This window comes from Mustela lutreola, chromosome 13 (genome assembly GCF_030435805.1).
Source record: "Mustela lutreola isolate mMusLut2 chromosome 13, mMusLut2.pri, whole genome shotgun sequence".
Lineage (NCBI taxonomy): Eukaryota > Metazoa > Chordata > Mammalia > Carnivora > Mustelidae > Mustela > Mustela lutreola.
Window position 1 is genome coordinate 27,030,580 of NC_081302.1, and position 21,839 is coordinate 27,052,418.

The window sequence follows — 21,839 nt, forward strand, 5'->3', positions numbered from 1 at the left end:
GCAAACCTTTGTTAAGGAAAACAACATGACACAGGCATATTTTAAAAATTCTTAGTTTTCCCTTTCCCTGTCAGAAACAAGAGGGGTTTTTCCCAATTATTTACCCTGAGAACCTTATGGGGCTGTTGGAGAGAAAACTCACAAGACTCAAGTCCCCAGGACTGGGCCCCCAGGAGTCTTTTATCTGTTAATCTCTATCTTCCTCAATTAGTCAATCACTCATTAATTACGCCTCTCAGTTCTTGGCTCCTGGGGCAGCAGCTTTGTTTCCCAGGTACCTGTGATTGTCTATATTTGCCTGTGTTCCCAGTTTTTAGTGTGGTGGTTTGACCTGGGACTTCAGTTATCTGACAGATCTAAGAAGAGTTGTTGATTTTTAGTTTTCTGTTAACCTTTTCTTTGTCCTAAGGTTGGAAGCAACAGCTTCCAAGCTCTTCACATGCCATACTGAAAACCAGACCTCTATTACGGCTTTTAGTTATGGTTGAATTTCTCATGTGTCATTGTATTTCCACATGGGTGCAGTAGTCCCCTGGAGCTATTAACCATGTGGGATAGTGAGTTCTATTCGGAAGAGATACCTGGACTCCACCATGCATGATATCTAATGTGTTTAGATGGTGTTGAAGAGTGCCCCCTGAAAACTGAAAACTCAATATTAAGGGTTTAAAGTTGATGAGGCATATTTGATTCATAACATGCTGCTCAGGAATTAATTATTTCAATTTTAGTAATCCAGCCTTCTTGATAAAGAATATAGGGGAAAGAAGAAATGAGCTAATTCCTTAAATGGTCAGACTTTCCTTGTAAGATATTTAAACTGTCTTAATGTAATTTAGCCTAGTTTCCTACCTTTTTTTTTTTCCTGTTTTGAAATAATGACTTAGAGGGTCATTGTCCAGGAAAAGGGCACACCTAACAGTTTCTTCTCCACCCATAATTGACCTCCCTTAAAACCATATTCCTTCTTATGTAGGTTGGCTAACAATCTTCTGGTCTAGGTTTTCTCTTTGGAGTATTTATATTTGCATGTTGGATCTGTTACTTCTTGGTTTACTGACAGGTGGAGTAGAATTTGGAGGGGGAATTGGCAATGTTTGATAATTTGCTACTTTTCAAATCTTAGAAGTGTCATCATGAGATTCTCTCCCCACCTGGAGTTAGAAATATTTCCTAGGTCCCATCACATTTTATTTTTTATTTATTTATTTTTTAAAGATTTTATTTATTTATTTGACAGAGAGATCACAAGTAGACAGAGAGGCAGGCAGAGAGAGAGAGGGAAGCAGGCTCCCTGCTGAGCAGAGAGCCCGATGCTGGACTCGATCCCAGGACTTTGAGATCATGACCTGAGCTGAAGGCAGCGGCTTAACCCACTGAGCCACCCAGGCACCCCCGTCACATTTTATATTAAGATCTAAATCCTTATGTTTTCGAGCACATCTTCTGAGCATATCTTTTGAGCATATCAGGAATAAATTTCCTGAGAAACTGTGAATGAGTGAGGTATTTTCTAAATTATTACAGAACTGAAAATGTAATTTTTCTGTCCTCAAAATTATTTGTGTTTTCTCACAGAATTTAAAAATCAGAGGAATACTTTTTTTGATGTTTTTGAGAAATGCTATTTTTAACTTCACTCATTTGTATGTGACCAAGTAAACTATAATTTCTACATGTTTAATTTTTTTCTACCTATACAGTTTTGTACCTTTATCTACAATGTTCTGGAATTTGATGAAAATATATTTCATGGGTCTTTTTGTATTTATTGTAGTTGACACTATGTAAACACTTTCAGTCTAGAGACTCGAGGTCTTTAATTTTAGGAACTTGTCTTGCCTTTATTTTCTTTCATATTTTTATATTTTTCTAAGCATCTGATATTTAGATCTTCCTCTTCAAAAAATACTCTAGGTTTTTATTTTTAATTTACTTTATGCCATTTTTGTTGCTTTGATTTATATTCATGAAAGCTTTTTATAACTTTTCCTTAAGTAATATCTGTTTTATTTATTTTTTAACTCCAAAGGTCTTTTGTTTTCCTTTTATTAATCTTGACCTTCTATAATGGTTGGTAGTATGTATCATATCACAGTCTATTAACTAGACCTCTTTAAAACTTTCCTTCAAATCTTTTTTTTTTTTTTCCTGGGAAATATATAAGATAGTGATTATTGGAACAAATGATAATCCCTTTTCCCCATCTGGTCTCAAAGTCACAGCTGATAACTCATGAAGTTCTTTATCATCCATTCTAGGCTCCTCAGCTAGAACCTCTGCAGGAATAGGTGGCTTACTTGGTGGGTGACCCCAATCCTTATCCCTAAAAGCCCCATACACCATGTCAACTCAAGCCCTGATGCTGTACTGGTCAGTTTATTGTCAGTGTTAGAAGGCAGAATTAAAGACAAACTAGGTGGGTCTCCAGGGTGTTCTACATTTTTCCTCACCCCATTGTGTAACAGCAAGCCTACCTTATCCCAATGATCAGAATTCATCCTCCCTCAAAGGTAGATTACTTGTTTTCTAACTTTTAGTATCTAGGTACAAGAAAATTGAAATTAATGGGCAGGCAGTAATCTTAATTTGAAGATTGATGGGACTCTTGCTAGGGTACCTAACAGAAAAATTTCTCCTCTAGGAACCAGAATCTTTAAACCTATAGAGCCCAGAACTGCAGATTTTTGAAAGTATAAATTTGCTAAGTGGGTCACTAAGCATTTTTGTCAGTGCAAATCACAGGTTGAGTTTTTCCACAGATATCGACTCCATATTGGGCATTTACATGCATGAACTTGAATGGCATGTGATCTAGGCATTAGTGACTGTGAGAAACCTAAGGAAATAGGATTCAGCTGAGGGAGAATTAGGCCTTGATATAGTCATAATAAATGTTTTTGTTAGTGCCACTGGGATTTCAAAAGTTGTCTGAAATAAAGGGTAGACTGTAGTGGACTATGTCACATGCTGTCCAGAGTCACCCTGCGGAGCTCATGCTTTAGTTTACCAGATAATGGGGCTGTTAGCAGCCAGAAGTCTTGGCTGAATCCCTCTCCCCCTCATCTCAGCTAAAGAAAATCATACCTCAAGAAAAGTCACCTCCCTCTTTGTGTGACAGCCCCCGTCTAAACACTGGTTAATAATTGTGTATGAAGAGCTGAGAGCCAGAATCACTGGAGCGTTAGCTCAGGCCTTTGTTGTAACTGAGCTGCTTTTTAGCTTTCCCCCATGTCAATTCTGCTTCCTTCTTATTCTTCATGTACTGATCCTGGGAGCACTCCCCAGTTGCTACCTGTCAATCTGCATGTCAGATTTAGTTTCCTAAGAAATGTCTTGCACCACTAAGATTTCCTTGGTACAAGTCTCCCCACTTTTTTTTTTTTTAATTGAAGTATATTGTATTAGTTTCAAGCATACAGCATAGTGACTTGACAAATCTATATGCTATGCTATATTCATCACAAGTATAGCTACCAGCTGTCACCATATAATACCATAGACTATATTCCCTATACAGTACCTTTTATTCCTGGGACTTGTTCATTCCGTAACTGGAGGCCTGGATCTCCCACTCTCCTTTAGCCGTTTTGACTCTTCCCCTACCCTCTTCTCCCCTCTGGCAACCATCAAGTTTGTTCTCTGGCCGCACTTCTCTATCATGAAGCAAGTGGATCTGAATGTGAAAGCAGCCTTTGGCAATGATGTTTTGTACCCCCTCCCCCCAGACCTTTGAATTTTTCTATGGGTGAAACTTCAAGGCCCCAGTAATTCTTTCTAGGTGGTTAAGTCCCGTTCTCATTCTGCACATTGGATTGGAAAATAAGATCAAAGCATACTTTCACTTCATTCTCTTCTTTTTGACTTTACTTTTTATCCTGCCTTTTACTGTTGTTTCCAGATTCCATTGAATCTTCTGGGGGAGCGGGGGGAAGTCTCCAGGAAGTAAATCTCTGATCTCTTAGCAGCTGTTCTGCTTTCTAGCATTTTCTGTTTGGAGATAGGTAAAGGTTATCACTTGTTCCTATAGTTAGCTTTTACAACAATTTTACTTACATCTTGCTTTGTATATGATGCTTCCAAATTCTTAGTCTCTTTGTAGTTCAACAGAGCTAAGTGGTTCTCTTCTTTACCTGTTTCCTCTCTGAAGGCTGAAATCCTCTACTGTCTACTCAGGGAAAACTATAATATAAATTCTAAATAAAAACACATCCTTTAAATGCTATATATTCTAGGCTAAAATAATCCTAATCAGTTTTACTATCCAGCAAATAATCTGTGGAGTAATATATGTACATGGAAATAAATTGGAATGTAGGGTGTAGATTTAATAACGATTTTGGAAATAGAGAGTAAGGACTGAGTAGGAACCAAGGGCAACCAAAAATGCTTTATGGACAAGTGTTGTAGTTATTATTTTACCAAACATCAAAGCAAGGATAGGACACAATAATTAAATTAAATTCTAAATTTAATTCTAGTTTGATGCCTTGGAGACTTTGCTGTTATGTCATCTATCTTTATGGTTTAAAAAAATTCATAATCTGTACTCTTTTTAGATATTTGAGATTCATTTTAGGACTGTGATTCTGGGAAACTTATGTATAATTTCTGCAAATAGTAACTACAAGAATGTGTGTGTATACTTTTAAGTGTTTAATGAAGTTGGGCAGCTTTTAAGTGTTTAATGAAGTTGTTTATATCCAGCCATAGAAGCTTAATTCCAGTTTTACAGATAAATTTTCTTACAAAGATAGTACTTTTTCAATAGTGTGATCTTGAGTTTTGCTTAGAAGATATGTTTATATGTGTATGAAAGACTATTTCACAATTACATTTATAATAATCCAAAAGTTTCAATTTGATACTAACAATATTTCATCAGAGATCTCTGATATCTTGAAAACATTTACTTCTAAAGCACCTATGTGTCTTATCAATTCAGATGGTGTCTTTCTATGTGTAATCCTTCCCCACAAGTTTATTTCTTAAAAGCATTCTGTGGGGAGATGGAGGTGGGTTTTGATCATTTTAAATGACATTTGAATGTGAGAATATGGCAAATAGTCATAAAATCTAATTTCTATTAGACATCCTCAGTGACTTACAGTGTAGAGCTATGATACCATTTAAGAGACAGAAAAAAAACTGAGCCAGTTGATTATTTTCAGATTTAATGTTGACTAGTCATTTTGAAAACTACTTCAATTATCAAGAACATTTTTTAAAAGTAAGCTTTTTTTCTTAGAAACTGATATATTAGTTTTGAATACATAAATGTGGAGGATATATTGGTCATGCTTTCCGTAGATATAAACTATTTTACCTTTTCTGTTATTTGAAACCCTTTATCATAAATTCTGCTTACCTAAGATTTGAAGAGACTAAAAAGAATATAAACTATCACATTTCTCTAAAATCTTTGAACTTTTAAGGCTGAGGAATATGCTTTTTCATTGAAGTAAAATTTCAAATATGAATGTTCCAAAGATTCAAAATTACAAAGTGAGAAAACTATGCTAAAGATATTTCTTTAAGGTTTTTCATTCTTTAGTCATACCTGAATATCTTAAACCTTGAGAGAGTTTCTCCCCCTCACATTCATTTCAAAGTATTATCTTCTAACGATTTATCTGAAATTCTCATCACTTGAAGTCAAATGATTTTAGTCTACATTTTACAGTGTTATGTGTTGCTTTTTAAAAGTAAGGTTTTGTTTCTAAACTAAACCTACTCTCAGCTTGATCCTTCTTCAGTAGTGAAGTATTGCATTCTGACTCTTCATTCTGTCTTTAAGGAAAATCAGCTGCATAATTTATTTCCTAGGAAATAACTAGCGATGCCAAAAGTTCTTTGAAAACCTAGAAACTGTTGTTAGTTTGTTATGCTTTATAATTTGTATAATATCAAAATTAATTTCCAAATGCCTATTCTTTAACATACTTTATTCACTTATTTAACAGTAGAGTGGCAAACAAAGTCAATAATTAGATTCATCATGTATATTTTTAAAAAGATAACTCTCTTCTTGCCCAGTATAAAATATCTGTGTGTATATGTTCAAATATTTAACTTGGTAATTATTCAGGAAGTACAAAAAGCCACATACATGACAAGATATCCCACACTTAAATAATACCACATTTTTGGCAAAACAGTGAGTACCATATCCTACCCATCCTATTAACATTCTGGAGTAAAGAATCTGCGTAGCAATTTATTTGCCCAACTAAATTAGAGTACTTGAAAAAAAAGCTTAAGAATTATTGAAAAAACAGATAGGTGTTTTAAGTGATAGGAAAATTAATTATAGCTTCATCAGCTCCAGTACTATTAAGAGGACAGTAGGTTTTTATTTCAGATGTTGTAGTCTGAAACTGAGTTGGGATATTTTCTCTTTATTTATTTCTATTCTTTGAGGACAGGACATGAAGAACCAGAATCTGCTTCCATATTAAAAATCATTAACTCGAAGTCTATGAATTTAGAAAGAAAAAGTGGGGATGTAAAGTCTCGAAGAATAGGAGAAAGACAATGAGATTGGGAGATAGTTGGAAAGAAGAGAATAAGAATAGAGACTCTCCACAAATGGGAATGTGGTTGATAGAGAAATAATTATTGGAATTTTGTTGGGAGTAGCCTGGAATCTGTAGATCACTTGAGATAGTATGGACATTTTAAAAATACTAAGCCTTCCAATCTTTGAACATGAAATGTCTTTCCATTTGTTTGTCTTTAATTTCTTTTATCAATGTTTTCAGTATACAAACATTAACCTCTGTTGTTAGGTTTATTACTTAGTATTTTAATGTTACTGATGCTATTGTAAGTAGGATTTTTTAAAAAATTTCTTTTTTCAGATAGTACATTGTTCAGGCATAGAAATATAACTGAGTTCTGTTTATGGATTTTTTATATCCTGCAACTGTACTGAATTTATTAGTTATAAAAGTTTTTTTTTTTTTTTTCTTTTAGAGTCTTTAGGGTCTTCAGTATATAAGATCACGTCATTTGCAAATAGACACTGTTTCACTTCTTTCTCTCTGATTTGGATGCCTTTTTTTTTTTTCCTGCCTAATTGCTATAGCTAGGATTTCTATTACTTTGTTGATCAGAAGGGACAGTAATGGGCATCCTTGCCATATTTCTGATACTAAAGGTTAAAGCTTTCAGCTTTCACTGCTGAGTATGGGTTGTGGGCTTATTATATATGGCCTTTATTATGTTGACATCCCTTCTGTACCTAATTTCTTGAGCATCTTTATTATGCATAAGTTAAACTGTTCTTGCATCCTAGGGATAAGTCTCACTATGTCATGGTGTATGTTCCTTTTAATGTGCTTTTGAGTGTGGTGGTCCACAATTCTGTTGAGAATTTTTTCATCTTTGTTCATCAAGGATATCAGCTTGTGATTTCTTGTGGTGTCCTTATCTGGCTTTGATATCAAGGTAATGCCGGCTGACCTTGTAAAATGAAAAGGGAACACCTTTCAGTTTTTTGGAAGAGTTTGAGAAGGATAACAAAACAACAAAACAAAACAATTTGATTTTAAAAATGCAGAAGACCGGGGTGTCTGGGTGGCTTGGTCTGTTAAGCATCTGCCTACGGCACAGATCATGATCCCAGGGTCCTGGGATTAAGCCTCCATGTCAGGTTCCCTGTTCAGTGGGGAGTATGCTTCTTCCTTTTGCTTTGCCCTTCTCCCCATGTGGGCTCTCTCCCCATTGCTCTTTTTCTCTCAAATTAAAAAAAAAAATCTTTAAAAAAATGCAAATGACATGGGTCGCCTGGGAGGCTTGGTGGGTTAAGCCTCTGCCTTCAGCTCGGGTCGTGATCTTGGGGTCCTGGGATTGAGCCCCACATTGGGCTCTCTGCGCAGTGAGGAGCCTGCTTCCCCCTTTCTCTCTCTCTGCCTGCCTCTGTGCCTACTTGTGATCTCTGTCAAGTGAATAAATAAAATCTTGAAAAAAAATGCAAAAGATTTGAATAAACATTTAATCAAGGCAGATATAAGAAAAAGTGCTAATCATCAGGTAAATATGAATGAAAATGAAAGTGAGCTACCACCTAACACCAATTAAAATAGCAATTAAAAATTTTATAACAAATCCTGCTGAGGATATGATGAAATTTAAACCCTTGTACACTGTTAGTAGGAATGTAAAATGATGCAGCCGAGATGGAGAATAATATCAGGCTTCCAAAAAATAAAACACTGAACTACCGCATATTCTAGCAATCCCACTGCTGGGTGTATATCCCAAAGAATTTAAATCTTAATTTTGAAGGGATATCTGCACTCCCATGTTTATTGCAGCATTATTTAAAGTATCCAAGAAAAGAACACAACCCTAATGCCTACCCACAGGTGTATGAATAAAGAAAACATGGTATGTACATACAGTGAAACATTACTTAGCCTTTGCCAAGAAAAATCCCATCATTTGGGCCATCATGGATGGACCTGGAAGACATTATACTAAGTGAAATAAGTCATAGAAGTGAAATAAGTCACAGGAGGACATATACTACATGATTTTACTTCTTTGGAGTACATAAAAGAATCAAACACTTTTCTAGAACCAGAGAACAGAATGGTGGTTGCCAGGAGCTGAGAGGAAGGAATTATAGGATGTTATTTCTCAAGGGGTATAAAGTTGCAGTTCTAAAGATGAGTAAGTCTGGAGATCTCCTATACAACATAGAATCTGTACATGAAAAATACAATATTGTATACCTAGACATTTGCTAAGAATGTAAATCTCATTTGGAGCATTCTTAATGCATGCCGTACACACACCCATGCACACGCATACACACACCCACACACCTGGAGGGAACATAAATATTTTGACGGTGATGGATATCTTTGTTACCTTGTTTGTGGTGATGGTATGATGTGTGTATTTAATGTCTGAACTGATCAAAATATATACATTAAATGTTTGCAACTTTTTGCATATTAAGTATACCTTGAAGTTTAAAACAAAGATTTTATCAGTAAAGTAAAGAATTCATTTACATTATTTTCTGGACTTTTTATGTATGATGATTATCTAAAAATAAATGCCATGTCTAGTAATGAGGGGTCCTTTACCAATATTATAAAGATTCAGAGTATAGCTAAGAAGTTATAAATTGGACACATAAATATTTAGCCTTTTCTCCAATTTGTGCACTACAGTGATACATTTATCAATTTCCTAATGGAATTTTAGAAGTTCTCCAAAAATCCAAAAATCTTAATGACTTTAAAATGCCATATCTAAACTTCCCTGTGTGTTAAATATTTTGCAAGTTGTTCTGAAGTCTAAGTGATTCAGCTAATGGCTGAGAGTTAGACATAGGGTTTCTACTGCTTTGTCATTTGTGAGTTGTGCTGGCCTGACATTCATTCTCTACAGCTAAATCGTGGTTCCAGTGGCTTCTGCAATCTTTATCCATGCTCCAATAGAGCAGGCATGTAAATCAAGTCTTTCTGTCTGTTTCCATTTTACATTGTGCTTTTAATTCTTTGTGATAGATTTTGTCTTTCAAGTCATGCCAGACCTACTAGGATTGATGTGCTTTTCATCTGTCACTCTCTTCACACTGTTTGATTAAATTGGTTCTGTTGCTTTCAGGGAGACAGGCTAAAAAGCCTAAGTGGCTATTTCTAACTCAATCGTGTAATTCAACTTTTTTACTATCCAATTCTAATCATTAGCTTGGGCTGGGATACAAAGGAATTACTATAATCTGTAAATTTGTCCTCCCAACACCCTTTGCAGAGAAGAATTTTAAACAAAACATCATAATTTAGAGGTGCCTGGGTGGCTTAGTGGGTTAAGTGTCGGCCTTTGGCTCAGGTTATGATCCCAGGGTTCTGCATCAGGCTCCCTGCTCAGCGGGAAGCCTGCTTCTCCCTCTCCCACTCCCCCTGCTTGTGTTCTCTCTCTTGCTCTCTTTCGCTCTCAAATAAATAAATAAAATCTTTTAAAAAATAATAATTTATACTTGCAGTAGTTTTATACAGATTATGAAAAATACATTTTTGAGATTAGATTTTGAATTCAATTATTTAAACTTCTGAATAATGCCAGATAATATATTAAAAACGAGATAAATACAAACATGCTTCAACAAGAAGTTAAAGTCATTCTATCATGATTCTTATTCCCCTCATATGTAACTTAAAAGTATATTGACTTGGTATAAAAATCATGATGTTAATGCCATGCTCTAAGTTAAGCTTTAAAAATTATTCGAAGAGGGGCACCTGGGTGGCTCAGTTGGGTAAGCATCTGATTTGATTTCAGCTCAGGTCATGACTTGGGTGATAGGATCTATCCCCCAATAGGGCTCTGAGCCATGTGGGAATTTGGCTTAAGATTCTTTCTCTTGGGTTCCTGGATGGCTCAGTGGGTTGAGCCTCTGCTTTCAGCTCGGGTTGTGATCTCGGGGTCCTGGGATCGAGTCCTGCATCAGGCTCTCTGCTCAGCGGGGACCCTGCTTCCCCCTCTCTCTCTGCCTACTTGTGATCTCTCTCTTTCTCTGTGTGTCAAATGGATGGATAAAATCTATAAAAAAAAAAAAAAAAGATTCTTTCTCTCCTTTTCCCTCTGACCCTCCCCTGCTTGCACTCTCTCTCTTTCTCTAAAATAAGTAAATAAAATCTTTAAGAAGCCAGCATTTCTGGTTCTGGTATTTAGCGCTAAGGCCAAACTCTGCTTTTTGTGCTTCACTTATGAATCTATAAAATGAGAGAAATGAGTCGAAAAAACATTAAGATTATTTTTAGCTCTTCAAAATCTGTATTCAATTTGTGTGTGTGTGTGTGTTTCTACATATCTTCTCTGGGTTGGAAATTCAGTGGAGATGAAATTTGGGGTTACTCTCATGAAATTCTCTACTTGAGATTTAAAATGCTGTTTCATTCTTAAATGTTTACCTGTATTCACATTTTTAAACTCCAATCCTCATTCAGGTATATTGAAAATTTGACAGAACTGGGCTCCAATTTGGTTGCATTCTTACCTATTATGCGATCTTTAAACATTGTCTGTCCACGTGAATGTGTGCACTCTCGTGTTTGTATATCTGTTTATATTTATTCTTAATCTACATATGAAAATAATAATTCTTGCTTTATAGAACTGATACACTTAGTGTAGTATTTGGAACACAGTAAATGTCCAGGTGATTGAACTTATATTAAAAAATCATGAAGTTTGACAATCTACAAATGACTTTCTAATACTCTAGATTCTCTATAGAAACTTAATGCTTATGCTGTTCTTGTTTTTATTTACAATACCTGGTTTGTGTAGTTTAATTTTTTCCTTAGTGATAAAATAATATATCACTAGTATCGACACTAGGAGGTTTCTGGGAAGAGAAAATGCTATATACCTTATTACTGTCAGGTTGAATTATTTGGACTATATGTAATATGTTTTATGTTGGTCTCATTATAAAGAGAGGGGATTGCATGGTATATTTAATATGCGATTCATTTTCTATTGGGCATAGTTTCTGATTTCTACTTTAAAAAGTGTAAAGCTTAAAGAGACATGCAGCTTCATTTATCTAATGACAACAGTAAGGGTAATGTTGCTAGAATATTAGCATCCACCTGCATTTTCAGATTTTTTTGGGGTGCAGAAGACCCATGTACATATCCAGTGAATCAGATAATTGATCACATTCACAGACACCCTACATTTCTTATGTTCTTTTTATGTTCTTAAGACCTTAGGGCTTAGTCATGAGAAACTGGATTCTAGGGGATTTGGAACAAATAAATCATCAGCCAGAATATGCATAGAAAGATATCCGGTGATGTGCTGGTAATATTTAACCACCAGTTCTCTGGGAAAGAAATAATTCAGTATGTACATATCCACATAAATCTATTCTGAATTGAACTGATCTATAGGATATGCAGCACCAGTTTTACAAATATTGCTACAAATAAACAATATTGTTTATGATAAATTCCATGTAGCCATCGATTCTCATAAAATGCTTTTATTGATCTTGCCTTATTCCTGTATCAGTAGCCAAACTATGGTTAGAACTGATGAAATAGCATAGTTCCAATGTAAAGTGTTGGTTGATATTTTCATTCATATTAATAAGATGAAAGAGACACAATGAAAAATGTATGTCAGAACTTGTTCCACAATCACATAGATGGCTTGCTTGCTACATCTCACAACACTTTATATACTGAATTTTTTAATTTAATTTTTGAGTTATTTACCAAGTAATAGTTCTAGCCATGGCATACTTTTCAGTCTTATCTGTATTAATATTTCATCCATTACTATATTAAATTTAGACAATTTAAAACATAAAGCTCTGATTTATAGTGTTTTCTGATGTCTGTGGTGTAAACACTGCTATCTTGTTAGATTAAAAGCTACCACGTTGACATCCCTGAATGCTGCCTTGTGAGGAGATGGCTGTAGCACACCACTATGGAAATTTTCCATCAAACAGGAGCAATAACTGTGAACAACCTCTAAAGCATATAAAATAGTAAATTATCTATATTTTGCATGCATATCTTTGTTTCTAAAAATAATTAAAACATGTAAATATAACATGTAAGATTTTTATTATTGGCTGTGCATAGCCAACTACTCAAAAAATTCCTGAAAATCTAATAACTGCCTCTAATAGGCTGACGCCAGCATCAGCACAGCCGAAGCTCTACTTAATCATTTTAAGGTAACTATCAGTGAGGACTCTCTAATGATGTGTATGTGTAGGGAAAGGTCAGCAAAGCTACTAAAGTCTAAACAAAGGAAGAAATCAGCTTTAAACACAACCAGATCCTGAAGGCAGACATAGGTCTTGACAATACCAGGCAAGTAAGAACTCTTTGACTCCCTTGACTCTTTCCTCTCCATCCACCTGCACCTGCAGAGCAGCCCCAGACCAGAGGGAAGAAGAGCAGAAGCTCTAGAAGGCCAGGGAATGAAAGAGGAATACATCACAGTATTCTGAACTAATACAGACTCCCATTACCTCCCACCATAGCTGAACTAGAGTAAAATAGTAACATTAAATCAAGTTCAGCATTTTGCTGATTGACATGGGGCCAGACATACAAATTCCTAACATTATAAGGTATTTGCCCACCCAAAGAGAAATTAGTAGGTCATATTTTATAAGAGGTCTGAAGAGTATTGGTCTTCTTAAACTTCAATTTTAAAAGGATAGACTTAAAAAAGCAAAAGAAATCGTAAATATGTTGTAATTAGATCCCACAACACCTAAGTGTAATCTGTAATTTTTATATACTTTTTATTTTCCCACATGATTGATTTAACTCAGCAAATGTATTTTTACAATTGGATATTAAGCATATTTCACATTAAAAGTTATTTATGTGGTAATTAAATACAAAATAATGACAAGAAAGTGACCTCATTTTGTTTCAAGTGAAAAATTCTGAATTCATGAAATGTTTTGAAAATCCTTCTAAGTTATGATAAATTGATTTAAAATAAATTTGAATATCTCAATATATTTGTGACCATCAAGCAATAAGGCATAAGGTAGGGGAAGGTCATATGGATGTGAATTCCATTTGAAACAAGAGGCATTTGTAACAAGGAAAAATAATCCTCCTTATATTGAATAGTTATTATCTCAACTTATGCTGGATATGTACTGTTTCTTCATAGTTTTCTTCTTACTTTGATTTCAAGCTCAGTACTAACTGGATAGATGACCATTAAAATCTTGAAATGCCTTTGGAAATTTATTGAATGGGAAATAAAGTAAATAAATAGAAGAGTTATCCGTTTAAAATTACCACCACCTGACTACCATGAAGGGATAATTTCCATATGTGATCCCTCAATTTAAGGAAAATATTTCTCTACTCTGACATCCTGGAATGTATAAAAAGCCCAATTATTAGTTTGTATTTGTTGTGACTTTCATCTAATATCTAAGATACTAGATATCTTTCCAACAAAAGAACTTAAAGAACAATATTTCTGCCTGAGGAATTCTAAACAACAACAACAACAACAACAAAAACCCCAAACAAAACAATAAACAGTTAACCATAATTAAAAGGGCATTTTAATTTTTTATTATTATTTTTAAAATATTTTATTCATTTGAGAGAGTTTGCAAGTTGGGAGAGGGGCATAGGCAGAGAATCTGAAGCAGACTCCACTCTGAGCAGGGAGCCCCACACAGGGCTCAACCTCATGACCCTGAGATCACCGTCTGGGCTGAAATGAAGAGTTGGATGCTCAACTGACTGTGCCACCGAGGTGCGCTCAAAAGATCATTTTTAAATTGTATTTTATAATTTTAATACATGAAGATTGATTCAAGAAGCATTGTTACTATTTTACTGGTGATGTTCCTAGTTTTGTTTAAGCCATTCTTCCTTAAACCTCAAAATATATTTTTGATTCACCTGGGTATGATTATGGACATTTGTTAAATGTAAGACTGTAAGTATGTATTTTGTGTGGGAAAGTGGGTGTTTATAGTGGCACATGTATGTAATAAAGTATGTGAATTATAATAAACATGATTTAAGATATAGCTATAAATACATCATATAAATAGCTCTATGTATTAATGATTATTTTTTAGTTGCATTTTTATGTCCTCTTAAAATGTTGCATTCCAAATGTAAATTCTTAATTATCACTATGCATTGAGAAGCTTTGTCAATTAAACAAAAAAACGTTTCAGTACAACAAATTGGTATTATAACTCTAGGGCATTGTAAACATTTGTTACATAATTTAGTATAGTGTAGAAAACAGCAAGAAATAAAAATTATCACTTACACAGCCATTATTAAATCAGTTTATGTGAGCTTCTAAAATCTTGAAACTCACATGAAGACTAAGATCTATAACTTGAAATGAGGAGTCAGCAATAAAAATTTAAGTTGATTGAATTTAACATGTTTATCAGTTGAGATAAATGTTTTGCTGTTGTTGTTGCCTATTATTTTCTTGGTGAGACTTTTGAAATATTTATATAATAAATTATGAGTGGAATTTCATAGAGACAGGGAATGCAAACAACCATAATTCCAGTATTATGGTTTTCTGCAGCTTAGTAATATCCCCTTTCCTTATATTTATTAGGAATAAAACCCATTGTCAACTCTAATTATTTAGAGATTATATATTATGTGAAAAGCCTTGAGGCACTGGGCAATGCATTGGCATAGGCCAGGTGGTCCTTGCATATATGATATTATCTGTATAGATTAATGTAGGAATTAAGTAAAAAAGTGTATATAAACAAGTTATGTTCAGAGTGGATACCAGACTACAGTCCCATGAATACAGGGTACTATAATGTCATTATTAAGATAATATATTTTTTTGGTAATACTGAAGTGTGGTGTTGGCACAAGGATAAACATGTAGATCAATAGAATAGAATAGGGGGTCCAAAAATAAGCCCACATATACATTATCAAATGATTTTCTACAAGGGAGCCAGTACTTCTCAATAAATGGTGCTGGGACAACTGGAAAGTCACAAAGAATAAAGGTGGATCCTCACTTAATATCTTCTGCAAAATTTGACTCAAAATGGATCAGAGACCTGAATGTAAGAGTTCAAATTACAAACGCTTAGAAGGAGACATGAATACATGTTCATGACCTTGAATTTGGCAAAAGATTCTTAGCTATGACACCAACAGAATGCACAACAATGGAAAAATAGATAAAATGGACTTCATCAAAATTAAAACTTTTGTACTTCAAAGGATACAGTAAAGAAAGTATAAGGACAACCTACAGAATGGGAAAAAATGTCTTCAAGTCTTACATCCAACAAAGGGACATGTATCTAGAATATATAAATAACTCTTACAACTCAACAACAAATAGAATCCATTAAAAAAAAAAAGGATCTGAACATATTTCTCCAAAGAAGATAAACAGATGGCGAATAAGAGCATGAAAAGATGCCCAACATTATTAGCAATTAGCAATAATCGCGCCTCGGATAAACCTCATTGGCTACGATACTGCCACTGCGCAAAGCTTCAACATTATTAGCAATCAGGAAAATGCATGTAAAAATACAAGGAGGTATCACTTGACACCCCGGGATGGCTAGAAGTGAGATTGAAATTGAATTGAAAAGTCAGGTAACAAGTGTTAACAACGATGTGGAAAAACTGGAACTGTCCTATGCTGCTGATGAGAATGGAAAATGATGCAACCACTTTGGAAGAGTGTGTTAAGCACTGAGGGCCTGTCAGATAGCAAACATTCAATAACTGTTAGCTATTAGTAAATTACTTGGCTAGAGGTGAAAATCAAAGTTATTCTTTGGTCCTGTATCTATACATAAAAGTCTGTCCTTTCTTATAAAGAAATTAGAGTCATGTTGTTCTCCAGAAGTTGTCTTCCAATTGATTGCAAATAAAGAAGAAAAAACTACAAGCTAACTCTGTGGCCTTTTCTTATTTCGCAGACATCAGTTTCTAGTTTTGTCATTATCATTACTGTGGTAAAACACCTGTGAGATCTACTGTCTTAGCAGTACTTAGGTACAGCTCTAGCAAAATTTGTGTAAGATCTGTATGACATAACCACAAAAACCTCGTGAATGAAATCAAAGAACTAAAAAAGGAACAATATTTCATGTTCATATATAGGAGGACTCGATATTGTCAAGATGTCAGTTCTTCCCAGCTTGATCTATACATTAATTAAAAATATCCACAAATTATTTTGTAAATGTTGACAAAGGGCTCCTAAAGCTTAAGGGAAGAGATAAAAGACCCAGAATAGACAACACAGTTTTGAGGAGGGACAACATTGAAGGACTAGCACTACCTGACTTCAAGATCCAATATAAAGAAATGGATTTTCAAGAAGAAATCAACTATTAAACCATGGAAAGACAGGGAGGGACCTTAAATGATATTCCTAAGTAGAAGAAGCCAATCTGAAAAGTTATGTACTGCCTGATTCCAAATATATGACATTCTAGAAAAGCCAAAACTATGGAGACAATAAAAATTAAGTCATTCTAAGGAGCTGGAGATTGAGGGCATAGATGAATAGGTAAAGCACAAGGGATTTTTAAAGCAGTAAAAATACTATATGTAATGGTATAATGTTCCATACATGTTGTTATGCATTTCCCTAAAGGCATAGAACGTATAGTACCAAGAATAAATTTTGATATAAACTGTGGACTTTGGGTGATTATAAAGGCATCAGTGTGGCTTCATCAGTTGTAGCAAAAGCACCATTCTGATGAGAGAGAGCAATGATAACGTGTGAGGCTAGCATGTGTGGGAGCAGCATGTGTACCAGAAATCTCTATACCTTCCTTTCAATTTTTTTTTTAAAGATTTTATTTATTGATTTGACAGAGAGAGATCACAAGTAGGCAGAGAGGCAGGCAGAGAGGGAGGGAGGGAAGCAAGCTCCCCGATGAGCAGGGAGCCCGATGTGGTCCTTGATCCCAGGACCCTGAGATCATGACCTGAGCCGAAGACAGCAGCTTGACCCACTGAGCCACCCAGGCGCCCCCTTCCTTTCAATTTTGATATGGTTTTAAAACTCTAAAAACAGCCTTAAAATTATCTCTCTCTGGAAGCTCGAAACTCTGGGAATTTTAAAAGTTCACATTACTAAATGCAAGTCAAATATAATGTGTCAACAAATAAAAGGAAATTTGTGAGTAGATTCAGTTAACATCAGAGCTTAGGTGTTTCAGTAAAAGCTTCAGGAAAAACGTAGCATTAGACTGGCTCTTGAGTAATAGGTAGTATTTCCCTAACTATGGAAGAGATGATTTTAAGCAGCCCAGTTGATGAGAACAGTATAGTTAGAGGAGAAGCAAATCGTCCATTTGGTTGGAAATAGAAGGTAACTTTGATGTGCTATGGTGTGTGTCAGGAGTGTCCTGTTGTATTGGAATAGAGAAAAGCAGTGTGGCTGTAATAGCTTGTATACAGTTATGTGATGCACTGGAAGAGCAGTAACGTATACGGGTATAATAGTATAACAGTATAATGTTAACAGTATACGGGTATAGTATAAACAGTATGATGTATACATTATATATATAAGATGTATATATAATGTATATAATATATATATTTATACTGTATAACAGTATAAACAGTATAATGTAACAGTATATGGGTAAGGCAGTAAAAGGAACACTTCACCCATCTTTTGCATACCATTTCCTGTGCTCAACTATCTGAACCCCGGTGATATAAATTAAATGCCTGTAATGGGAAAATATGGCAACTTTTAATATGCTTAAATTTACTGAAGTTTCATTGTCTGGGTACACTCCATAGCAGAAGACACAAATTTGGTTATTTACAGACAAGTGGAAAGTGCAGTGAATATGTGAAATATGTTTGACCTTTATGGTGATGTCCTGGAGAGCATGTTTTCCATTTTAAAGGAGCCATCTACAAACCAGGTACAGTCCATTATTTGCATTCCATTTTTATAGGTCTTCTACTTCACAGGAAAGTATGGATATTAAAATATTATATAAAACATTTTGGAATTTAAATTTATACAACTGATTAAGTTTTTAAAACACTATGTGCAAAAACTCTTTTAAATACACTTGTCCCCTGTTCTGCTAGTCGGCTTCTTCAGCCTAAGTACAAATATGCTGGCTAATTCAGTGCTACACTACTTCAAATACGCAGGCTTAAATGATTGCAAATATTACTCCTGTTTGTGATGATTTTATGTCACTGTGGAATTCTTTGATTTAATCGCATACTTAAATAGTGATGAGCGCTGGGCATTATATGTAAGTGATGAGTCACTGGGTTCTCACCTGAAACTAATATTGCACTGTTAGTTAATTAGAATTTAAATAAAAATTTGAAAAAAAAATCAGTGCCTCACTTTAGTGACACAACATAACACATATAGTTAACACGCACACACATGCACATGTACACATGTATGAGAATATAAGTATAAATCCTGGAAATAGTCTTCAAAAATTTTATTTGAGAGAGAGAGAAAGAGAGTCACAATTGGGAGGGGTAAAGGTAGAGGGAGAGAAAATCTCAAGCAGACTGTGCTGACAGAGCCCAGTGCAGGCTCTTTCTCACAACCCCGAGATCATGACCCTACCCAAAATCAAGAGTTGGACATCCAACCAGCTACACCACCCAGGCACCCCTTTTTTGCAGGCGCTTTTGAGATTCCATTTCAAAACCATCTTTATCATTTATTACTTCAAAATGCATGCATTCACAATTTGTGTTGGCCATAGAACACAGATTAATCTTATCCTACATTTACTCATCTCTTTATAGTATAATTTAAGATCTTAAATTTTTAAAGAAATCTTTTTTACTTTCATCAGTTTTTCCTCTTACATAGATATATATGGATTTTACTCCTAAGAGCAATTACTAATTGGAAACATTGTATAATGTGCTAGTGAATCTTAATTTAAATCACTTTCAGAAGCACTGAACTCTCCCCGCTTCCTGTCAGCCTTCCCCACCTGTACTGATGTGAATGCAAGTGCACAGGTTATCTGAAGAGCCATGTTGATTATAATTGCTTGGAGGGAATGCACCTTTTTAAATTCCTGCCATACCTTCTTTTCCTAAGCACACTGTAGTCCAGACAAGCTTCACAGCACAAAATCAGCTCCCCTAGGTCAGAGAATAGTCATTCGACATGCAAAATGTAATTATGCTCAGCAGGAGAACAGATAATTGGGGTATGGATACAGATATATTTTTATCACTTTTCTGCTGTTGATAGTCTTATTATATTTGCTCCTGAGATGTGGGAGAAGTCACAATAACAGAATCCCTTTATAGCAATTAGAATAGCTATCCACAAGGTGTTCCTGTGTTCCAACTGTATTGGGTGAACAAGAGAATATGGAAATAAAAAAGAATAGTAGGGTTCCATCCCTCCCTCACAACTAAGGATGTACTTCCTAGTGCACACTTTATGAAAATGTTTTTCCTAAAGAAAAACTGAAAAATTAATTTAAAATACACTGATGGAGAACCTTCTGGTTTCAGCTTCTGCATGTAAAGATCTTTTAATGACCACTCCCATCCTTACAACAAGGAATGCCTGGAAAAATGAAAGTCAGTGACCTTTCTTGGACCCTTTAGAGAACAGACGTTGCAGAGCAAACTGTCACCCTCCCACCTCTGAAGAGCCATGCGAATCCAGAGTCAGAGCTGGTATTTGCTTACCTGGGGCAGAAACTTCTGTAAGTTCAGTTGTTGGAAACTAAGTAGACAAGTGTGAGAGTGGGAAATGTCTGGCATAGTACAGACTTATCATCTCCCCTCTCACGAAACTTTCCTTCTGGGAATGCTGCATAGTTAGAGTTCAAGAAATATCTCCTTATGATCCTGATGAAGGGAGTGGAAGATAGCCCTTGTGAAACACAGGAAGTGACTCCTCTGATTAAAAAATGCTTACTTCCGGGATGCCTGGGTGGCTTGGTTGGTTGGGCGGCTGCCTTCGGCTCAGGTCATGATCCCAGCGTCCTGGGATCGAGTCCTGCATCAGGTTTCTTGCTTGGCAGGGAGCCTGCTTCTCCCTCTGCCTCTGCCTGCCACTCTGTCTGCCTCTGCCTGCCACTCTGTCTGCCTGTGCTTGCTCTCGCTTCTCTCTCTATGACAAATAAATAAAATAAAATCTTAAAAAAAAAAAAAAAGCTTACTTCCTAGCTTGGGCCCCCTCCATCCCTTCTGTCTCACCTTGTGGGGTGAAAACCCAGCCAGCAGTTTACACAAATAGACTGAGAAAACTACAGCTAGGGTCTGGAATTCATGCGGAGGATTATAGAAACTTTTTTCCCTTCATCTTACTACCTCACCGACCAAATGGCAGTACAGTAACAGTGGATTATAGGTCACAGATGACACAGTCACTCCAAGGAGCCATGGATAGGGAACCCCAAAGACAAGAGGAAAGACAAGTATACTCAGGTACCCACATCTATAGCAACTCCTATCTATAGCTCAACTCCTATCCATCTTAACATAAATTCTCCCCTAATAGATCTCAGTTTCTATTAGGTAATACATGTCTAGCAGTCACCAAAAAATGTAAAGCTATGGTATAAGGCAAAAAAAAAAAAAAAAAAAAAAAAGTCTTTTTGACCATTTAAACTATTTTATAATTGTATTCGGCTGACTCCCAATTTCTCAACTCAAATCACAACCTGAATTTCCTCTCCTGAATATTCTGTGCTATCACTGACTTTTGATGTATATTTACATGACATGGCAGTACATTTATCAGGAAATAATAGTAATTATTGGAGGAGAAACTAGAGTTGTATAAACACATCCTCATTATCATGGGACCTTCAGACTAATGAGGAGGACTGTTATTGAGGAAGTAGTTTCAAGGATTAAGAAGGAGATGAAAAGGAACTGTAAGGTTCTTTGAGGGGGCATTATAGTACTAATCAGATTTTTAAAAAAGATTTTATTTATTTATTTGACAGAGATCACAAGTAGGCAGAGGGGGAGGCAGAGAAAGGGGAGGAAGCAGGCTCCCTGCCAGGCAGAGAGCCTAATGTGGGACTTAATCCCACAACCCTGGGATCATGACCTGAGACAAAGGCAGAGGCTTTAACCCACTGAGTCACCCAGGCACCCCAGTACTAATAAGATTTTAAAAGTCTCTTTTATGAAGTAGCATAGTGTTGTAAAATGGTCCATTACATTACTACAATGTGTGAGTGTTCAGTACATTTGTTTGAATCGTACTAGTTAAGTGAATCACCTTACTTGTCTAAGAACTATTAACACAAGGAGCTAGATGATTCAGGTTAAAAACAAAATCATTTTATTTCC

General features: G+C 35.4%; 1 long non-coding RNA gene and 1 pseudogene across 1 annotated transcript in view; both read right to left on the reverse strand.

Moving 5' to 3' along the window:
* LOC131814054 (uncharacterized) overlaps positions 1 to 20,404 on the reverse strand; it is a 73,606-nt gene extending 53,202 nt beyond the window's left edge. The window contains exon 1 of the long non-coding RNA XR_009347108.1: positions 20,220 to 20,404. This is a non-coding gene — a long non-coding RNA (uncharacterized LOC131814054). The remainder of the gene's footprint in view (positions 1 to 20,219) is intronic.
* LOC131814260 (U4 spliceosomal RNA) lies at positions 15,910 to 16,034 on the reverse strand (annotated as a pseudogene).
* Positions 20,405 to 21,839: the final 1,435 nt, after the last annotated feature.